This window comes from Pongo pygmaeus, chromosome 10, assembly GCF_028885625.2.
Source record: "Pongo pygmaeus isolate AG05252 chromosome 10, NHGRI_mPonPyg2-v2.0_pri, whole genome shotgun sequence".
Lineage (NCBI taxonomy): Eukaryota > Metazoa > Chordata > Mammalia > Primates > Hominidae > Pongo > Pongo pygmaeus.
The window spans coordinates 45,176,713-45,185,957 of NC_072383.2; the positions used below are offsets into that span (position 1 = coordinate 45,176,713).

Sequence of the window (9,245 nt, forward strand, 5' to 3'; positions counted from 1 at the left end):
TTATCATGAGAACAGCATGGGAAAGACACGCCCCCATGATTTAATCATCTCCCACCAGGCCTCTCTCACAACACATGAGAATTATGGGAGCTACAAGCTGAGATTTGGGTGGGGACAGAGAGCCAAACCGTATCACCAGGCTAGACTTCTTTTGCTGTCATAATCTTTGCAAAGGAGGTTTCAAAACCATGGGGGCGTGGAGTGCCCAGAGGTGTGGGGGGAACATCCCTGCCAGGTAGAGCTGTAGGGCAGCACCTCTGCCCTAGTGTGTCCAGAGGTGGGACTACTGCCTCAGTGGGCCTGAAGGGCAGAACATGGAGTCAAAGAGGATTATTCTCAAGCCTTAAGCTCTCATGGAGTTTGCCTTGCTATGTTTTACACTTGCTTGGGACCCATTATTTTCCTCCCTATTTTTCTTCTTTTCTTCTTCCTCATTTCTCTCTTTTGGAAGAGGAGTGTCTATCCTATGCCTCTCCCACCACTGTATTTTAGAAGCACATAACTTGTTTGGTTTCACAAGTTTAGAGCTGGGGAGGAATTCTGTCTCAAATTAATCATACCGTGAGTCTCACCCATATATGAGTTCATCCCCAACCAATCAGCAGCACACATTCTCTAACCCCCTGCCTACAAACTTCTCCATAAAACACTAGCCTCTGAATTCTTGAAGACACTAATTTGAATAATAAACTCCTGCGTTCCATGTGGCTAGCCTTGCTTTAATTAAACTTTCTTTTTTTTTTTTTTTTTAATCCTGCCACAATATTTTTAATTACGTACAAAGATCTGACATGTCACTCAGGGACCCATTTCACCCACTGCTCTGTTTGGCCACCAGTCTTTTGTCTCTCTCTTCAGCAATGGTGAGGCAGATACCCTTTCCTCGGGGAAGAGAAATCCATGGTTTGTTGCCCTTCCCATAACAAAAATATTGGAAAGTCGAGTGGCAAAGCTGTTGCCATTGGCATCTTTCATGTGAACCACATCAAAAGATCCAGGGTGCCTCTCTCTGTTGGTGATCACACCAATTCTTCCCAGGTTAGCACCTCCAGTCACCATACACAGGTTACCAGTGTCGAACTTGATGAAATCAGTAATCTTGCCAGTCTCCAAATCAATCTGAATGGTATCATTCACCTTGATGAGGGGATTGGGGTAGCAGATGGTGCGGGCATCATGAGTCACCAGATGAGGGATTCCTTTTGTGCCCACAAAGATCTTTCTCACTTTGCACAACTTGTACTTGGCCTCAGGTGTAATACGATGTACAGCAAAGCAACCCTTGGTGTCACAGATCAGACGGAAATTCTCTCCCGTCTTGTCAATGCTGATGACATCCATGAATCCAGTAGGGTAGGTTATATCAGTTCGGACCTTGCCATCAATCTTAATGAACTGCTGCATGCAAATCTTCTTTACTTCATCTCCTGTCAGGGCATACTTAAGTCTGTTCCTTAGGAAAATGATGAGGGGGAGACACTCTCTCAACTTGTGGGGACTGGTGGATGGACAAGGAGCAAACACACCAGTCAATTTATCCAGCATCCAATGCTTTGGAGCTGCTACCTGCTTCAGATGCTTCTTGGGACCATGAGCCATGGCTGCGTTAGGCAAGGAAGGAGGACCTCTGTCTTCCGGTGCACGTAGATATTGCTAATTAAACTCTTTCTTTACTGCAATACCTCTGTCTCAATGAATTGGCTCTATCTGTGCAGTGGGCAAGAAGAATCTATTAGGTGATTAGAGTTTTGGGTGGCCCTGTCCCCATGGCTTTGGGTTGGAGCTATCTGGCCTGTTGAAAGCAAAGCAATGGTCCTCCCCTTTGGAAACCAAGGAAGCAACCCTGATGACCTCTGAATTGCCTTCATGGTCCTTCTTCCCTTGTCTTGAAGAACAGTGCACATTCACAGTTGAATAGCTCTATGATCCATACTGTTAAATATAAGTTTGACAGCCTTCCTTCCTTCTTTCCCTTCTTCATCCTCATCAGTTCAAACTGACAATTTTCCTGCTGGGGTGGCTGATTAGGTCCATGGTTCCTACCCATACTAATCTCCTCATCAAAGGGGATTTGGCCACACCACTGGTGTTCTCATTTTTTGCAATATGAACAGGCTGAGAACTTTCAAAAATTTTAAGTTCTGCTTTCTTTTTGCCCAGAAATTCTGTCTTTAAGTCATTTCTCTCGTGTCTTATTTTACTACAAGCAGTCAGGAAAAGCCAAGCCACATTTTTAACACTTTGCCTAGAAATCTCCTCAGCTAAATATCCAGTAAAATCTCTCACAAGTTCTATCTTTCAAAAAATACTAGAATATGAACACAAGTCAGCCACGTTCTTTCCTACTTTATAACAAGGATGGCCTTTCCTCCAGTTTCCAATAACACAGTCCTCATCAGAATGGCCTTTACCATCCACCAATGTTCTGTTCAGGATTACTCAGGTTTTCTCTAAGAATATTGAGGTTTTCTCTCCAGCTCTCCTCTTTTCTTTCTGAGCTCTCACCAGAATGACCCTTAACATCCATATTTCTAATATGCACCTCAGAATTCTTCCAGCCTCTACCCACTATGCAGTTTCACATTTTTAGTTATTTGTTACAACAGTACACCCACTTTTTGGTACTATTTTTCTTAGTTCAGGCTGCTATAACAAAATACTATAAACGAGGTGACTTATAAACAATGGAAATATATTTCCCATAGTTCCACAGTTCTGGAAGTTGGAAGTCTGAGATCAGGGTGCCTGCATGGTCAGTTCCAGTGAGGGTCCTCTCACAGTTGCAGATTGCTGACTTCTCCTGTCAGCAGAAAGCAGAAAGGGGAAGCAAACTCTCCTGTTACTTTTTTTTTTTTTTTTTTTTTTTGAGACAGAGTTTCACTCTTGTCACCCAGGCTGAAGTGCAATGGTGCAATCTTGGCTCACTGCAACCTCCGCCTCCCAGGTTCAAGCGATTCTCCTGCCTCAGCCTCCAGAGTAGCTGGGATTACAGGCACCCACCCCATGCCCAGCTAATTTTTTGGTTTTTTTAGTAGAGACGGGGTTTCTCCATGTTGGGCAGGCTGGTCTCAAACTCCTGACCTCAGGTGATCCACCCGCCTCGGCCTCCCAAAGTGCTAGGATTACAGGCGTGAGCCACAGTGCCCGGCCTCTCCTGTTACTTCTTACAAGGGCACTAACTCCATTTATGAAGGCTCCCTGCCTCATGAGCTCATCTAATCCTAATTACCTCCCAAAGGCCCCACCTACTAACACCATTATAACTGAGTATAGGGTATCAACATATAAATTTGGGGGGGGACACAAACATTCAGTCCATAACCTATATATTCAAATGAGTTTTTCTCCCAACTTGTCATGTTGGGCAGACATTCTTCACCCAATGATGCTGTTTGGTGGGTGCCCACCCCAACAGGCTCTATGGATGCCCCACTCACAGTGATGCCATTCATAAGGGGTGCTATCTGGAACAACAAATGGAAACAAGCCAAATAACCAAAATTCATAAACCACATATTACATTAAAATAACATAATTTATTCCCACTGCTTTCTAGTAAAAGACAGAGTAAAATTTTAGTTTATTAGCCTTTTTGTGACATCTTGTAAACAATACTTATTTTAACGTAAAAGTGTACACAAATTAGAATGGCTGCACTGAACTCAAGGAAACACATGCTGCTTATTTTCTGCCTGAAACCTGGAAGGAGGAAGGAGGGGTCATCCTCAGAGCCTTCCCTTCCTTTCATTCCTGTGATACAACTCCCTAGTCCTGCGCACAGCACCTCCTTTGTAACTCTCATTTCCACCCTCTCCTCACTAAGACCTCATCATTGCATATCTAAATTATTCCAATTGTCTAATAATTGGCCTCCCTGCAGCCACTCCACAAGTCTCTGCAGTCATAAGCCAGTGACCTTTCTATAATGCAAATCTAGGTCCATATCCTCTTCCTGATGCCGCTTAATGCATGAAAGGCCTTCTCACGGCTGGCCTTTTCTACGTTCTCCAGTCTCATCATTTTTCACTTGTTCCACCCCCACCTCCAACATGCAACCTTTGCCCCAACCCTACTTAAAGACATGCAGTTCCCCAACACATAACATGCAATTTGATTTTTTAAGTTGTGTATTTATTTGCTGATTCCTTATGGTCTGTCTCCCATCGTTAGAATATTGGGTAATGAGAGTGGGAAACTTGTCTGGTTTATGTATAGTGGTATTGCCAACATCTGGAATGACTCCTGATACCTAAAAGGCACATCTATAAAGATTTTTTAAATGGATGAATGAATGAATGAATACCTCAGTGCCTATGCACACACTGTTCCTTCCATTTAAAATGTCCTTTCCCACTGCCTTTTATGACTTAAACCCCATTTTTCTTCCAAAACTCAGTTTCAGTATCAATTCTTCTGGAAAACTTTTGCTATACTTTCCCTTCCCTCCCCACCACACACACACACACACACACACACACACACACACACACACGCCAATGGGTTTACCTCTCTTCTGAGCTCCCATTACACCCCTACCCCATGCATAAGTCTCAGAAACAGTTGGCTCTTGATCAAAGACTGATGCTCCCCTTCCACAGTGCAAAGCTGTTGCCAGAAAGTGGCTAGCCATGGCATTACATGAGGCCAAGAGGACTAAGCTCTAATGAATGGCTTATGGGCACCTCTTCCAAACCTATCCCCCAAAATCTTCCTGTGCCACACTCGTTTCCTCTTTCTTTCATTTGCTGACTGGTTGCAGAGGATCCAGAAGAGAACTTTGAGACTATGGAGACTGTTGGAGCTATGTGAGGACTGTCTGCCAAGCACCTGCTCTACTCTGTAATAGAGGAGGGAAACAAACATCTACTATGCTAAGTCATGGGGCTTCAGGAGCTGTTTGTTACAGAAATTAGCCTACCCTACGTTATACAGCATACCATTACCACAGTGCAGAGTGCTGTCATAGTCCATGTGTCAGTCTCCTTTTCTGTACTCAGTGCTCTTGAGGCAGAGACTGTGAGTCACTTCTCTATATTACCAGGGCCTAATGCAGGGTCTGGCACATAACTATGTGCACTTAGTATGTCTGGCAATTGGCATGACTCCAGGAATAAAAAAATAAAAAAACAGACAAAGCCAAACCTTGGTTTTCTCCGTAACAAGCTTTCTCCCACAAAATCTCTTTGCTATTTTCACTATAGGGAATTTCTGAGATGATGTTTTACCATGAGCAGCATTTGGACCCCTTCTTCTCTACTAAAACACTTTGGGTGAAGAGGCTCTCCTGAGAACCTCTGCCCTGTACATCTTATTACCAGACTGTTCAGCTGTCAACCACTACACAAAGAGCTCACTGATGAGAATTACTTTTGAAGGAGCAATCTATGCCTGTGATTAATTCCACCCTTCCCTGGAATGTTTGTTTGTTTCGTTTTTGTTTTAATAGCACCTTTTCCTGTTAAGAATGAAATAAATGATGGCTAATTTTCCCTCTCCTTGCCAACCTAAACTAATCATGACTAATTCTGACTTAGGTGAATTTATCCTGGTGAGATCTACATTTAATTGAGACCCTAAAAAACCTAGGTGAAAGTTAATTACATTTCTGAAACAAAGAATGAAATCTAAATGGATTCTGGAATGTAAAATGCAAATGGACTTTTTAGTTCTAAGCCAGTGTCCAGACTCACAAGTATTGTCTTCATCTGTTTGGTGCTCTATAACAGAATACCTGAGACTGGGTAATTATGAAGAACATAAATTTATTTCTCATACTTCTAAAACCTGGGAAGTCCAATATCAAGGTGCTGACAGATTAGGGCTCAGTCTCTCTATTTCCAAGATGGCAATTTGAACACTGCATCCTCCAAAGGGGAGAAACACCATGTCCTCATGGAAGTAGAGCAAAAGAGAGAGAACCCACTCCCATAAGCCCTTTTTATAGCAACAAGCTATAGTTCAGATGTTTGTCCCTCTAAATCTCATACTGAAATTTGATCCCCAGTGTTGGAGGGAGGGCATAGTGGGAGGTATTTGGGTCAGGGGGAGAGATCCCTCATGAATGGCTTGCTGCCATCCTCATGGTAATAAGTGAGTTCTCACTCTATTAGTTACTGCAAGATCTGGTTGTTAAAAAGAACATAATACCTTCTCCCTCTCTCTCTTGCTTCCTTTCTTTCCATGGGATCTCTGTACATGCTGACCCCTCTTTCCCCTCTGCTCTGAGCGTAATCTGCTGGAGGCCCTCACCAGAGGCAGATGCTGGGTACCATGCTTCTTGTACAACCTGCAGAACTGTGAGCCAAATAAATCTCTTTTCTTTATAAATTACGCAGCCTCTGGTATTCCTTTATAGCAACACAAATGGACTAAGACATAAAATTGGTACCAAGGAGTAAAGTGTTACTATAAAGATACTTGAAAATGTGGAAGCAGCTTTAGAACTGGGTAATGGGCAGAGGTTGGAAGAGTTTAGAGGGCTCAGAAGAAGACAGGAAGATGAGGGAAAGTTTGGAAATTCTTAGAGATTGGTTAAGTGGTTGTGACCAAAATGCTGATAGAAATATAGAGAATAAAGGCCATGATGACAAGGTCTCATTGGGAACTGAAGCAAAGGTCACTCATGTTACATCTTAGCAAAGAACTTGGTTGCATTGTGTCCATGATCTAGGGATTTGTGGAAGGCTAAACTTAAGCATGATGATCTATCTGGCAGAAGAAATTTCTAAGCAGCAAAGCATTCAAGGCATGGTGGGGCTGCTTTTAACAGCTTACAATCAGATATGGCAGCAAAGGAACCTCCTAAAAGTGAAATTTATATTTAAAAGAGAAGCAAAGAGTAAAAATTTGGAAAATCCACAGCCTGGTCATGTGTTGGACAAGGAAAGAACATTTTCAGGAGAGAAATCCAAGGGTGCTGCCAAAGAGATAAGCATGACTAAAAAGGAGCCAGGTACTAATAGTCAAGACAATGGGGAAAAAGCCCCAAAGGCATTTCAGAAATCTTTGAGGCAGCTCCTTCCATCACAGGCCTAGAGGCCTAAGAGGACAGAATGGTGTAGGTGGCCAGGCCCTGCACTGCCTCAGGATGCCATTCCCCACATTCTAGCCACTCTGGCTAGTATAGCACAGGCTCAGATGGCCTCAGGTATTGCTCAAGCTTCTGCTCTAGAAGGTACACACCATAAGCCTTGGCAGCTTCCATGTAAAGAGTGTAGGCACTCAAAATGCAAGAGTGGTAGAGACATGGAAGCTTCCATCTAAATTTCAGAGGATGTGTTGGAAAGACTGGGTGCCCAAGGCAAAAGTCTGTCCCAAGGGTGGAACCACCACATAGAGATTCTACTAAGGCAGTAGCCTATTGGAGCTGTGAGAGTAGGGTTTGTGCCCTCTAGACCCCAGAATGATAGAGCCAGTGGCAGCTTGCAACCTCAGCCTGAAAAAGGCACTGGCATTCAACTCTAACCCATGAGAGCAGCTACATGGCCTGTACCCAGCAAAGCCATGGCCTTGGGGGCCCACCCTTACACCAGTGTGCCAGGATATGCGACATGAATCAAATATATATTTTTTTTATCATTAAGACTAAAGGTCTGCTCTTCTGGGCTTCAGACTTGAATGGGTCCTATTACCCTTTTCTTTTGGCCAATTTCTCCCTTTTGGAATGGGAATGTTTACCCAGTGCCTGTACCACCATTGTGTCTTGGAAGTAAATAACTTTATTTTACGGGCTCACAACTATAAAGAACTTTCTGGAGTCTCAGTTGAAACTTTGGACTTTGGAGTTCATGCCAGACCACAAACATACTTGATTAAATTTCCAAGACATAAATTTTGGGGAGTATATTCAGACCATAGCATTCCACCTCTGGCCTCCCAAATTCATGTACTTCTCATATATGAAATACATTTATTTCCTCCCAATGGCTCCAAAAATCCTAATTCAATAGCCTAATGCAATATCAACTCAAAAGTTCAAGTCCAAAGTCTCAACTAAATCAGATGTGGTTGAGACTCAAGGCACAATTTATCCTGAGGCAAATTCCCTCTATCTGTGAGCCTAAGAAATCAAACAAGTTATTGGCTTCCAAAATACAATGGTGGAATGGTTGTAAAAGGGGAAATAAGCCAGAAGAAGGAGAAACAGTTTCCAAGTAAGTCTAAAACTCCACAGGGCAAACATTAAATCCTAAAGGTTGAGAACAATCTTTTTGTTCTCCATGTCTTACCTTCCAAACATCCTGGGGTGGGGTTGGGCTCCAAGCCCCCAAACAGCCATGTCCCTAAAGCTTCACAGGGCAAAGTACATGCTTCAGCTCTCACACATTAAAGTCACATGCCTGCAGCTTTCCCAGGCTAATGCTGCATACTGGTGGCTCTACAGTTCTAGAGTCTTGGGCATGGCCCCATTCCCACAGCTCCATTAAGAATTGCCATAGTGAGGCTCTCTCCAGTGGCTCTATCCTTGCTGCGGTCTCTGTTTAAGGTCTGAGGCTGTCCAAAGCATCCTTTGAAATTTAAGTTGAGGAAGCCATGCCTCTGAAGCTCTTGCACTCTGAGTACCTGCAGAATTATCATCACGTGGACATCACCAAGGCTCACCACTTAAGCCCTCTGGAGTTGTGGCCCAAGCCATACTTGGGCCCCCCTGAGCCACAGCTGGGGCAGCTAAGGAGCACTACTGTACTGGAATGTGGGGAGCAGAGACCTCAGGCAGCCCTGGGCAGTGAGCCCTGAAGTCCCATGAGTGACCTGGGCCCATCCCCACAAACCATTCTGGCCCTGGTATCCTGAGCCTGTGATTGGAGGGGCAGCTCAAATATCTCCAAAACGTCTTTTGGGTCATTTTCCCTTTGTCTTGATAAATAGCACTTGGCTTCCTTCTATCCATACTAATCTCTATCACATAGTCACTTGGCCACACTCTTGGCTTTCTCTCCTAAACACACATGTTTAGTCATTACATGACCAGGCTGAGAATTTTCCAAATATTTGCTTTCTCCTTCCCTTTTAGTTATAAATTCCATCTTTAATCATTTCTATTTTCTTGCATTTTACTATAAGCAGTTGAGGGAAGCCATGCAGCATCCTGCTTGAGATTTCTGCTTAGAGATTTCTTTTGCCAAATATCTTAGTTTATCACTCTTAAGTTCTGCCTTCCATAAAGTTCTAGGACATGACCATAATTCAGCCAAGTTCAATGTGCCAGCAAATTCAGTGTCTGATAAGGGCAATCTTAGGGGCTT

At 43.5% G+C, this 9,245-nt stretch overlaps 1 pseudogene; it reads right to left on the reverse strand.

Moving 5' to 3' along the window:
- Positions 1–743: 743 nt before the first annotated feature.
- LOC129009687 (small ribosomal subunit protein eS4, X isoform-like) lies at positions 744–1,619 on the reverse strand (annotated as a pseudogene).
- Between the last annotated feature and the right edge of the window lie 7,626 nt (positions 1,620–9,245).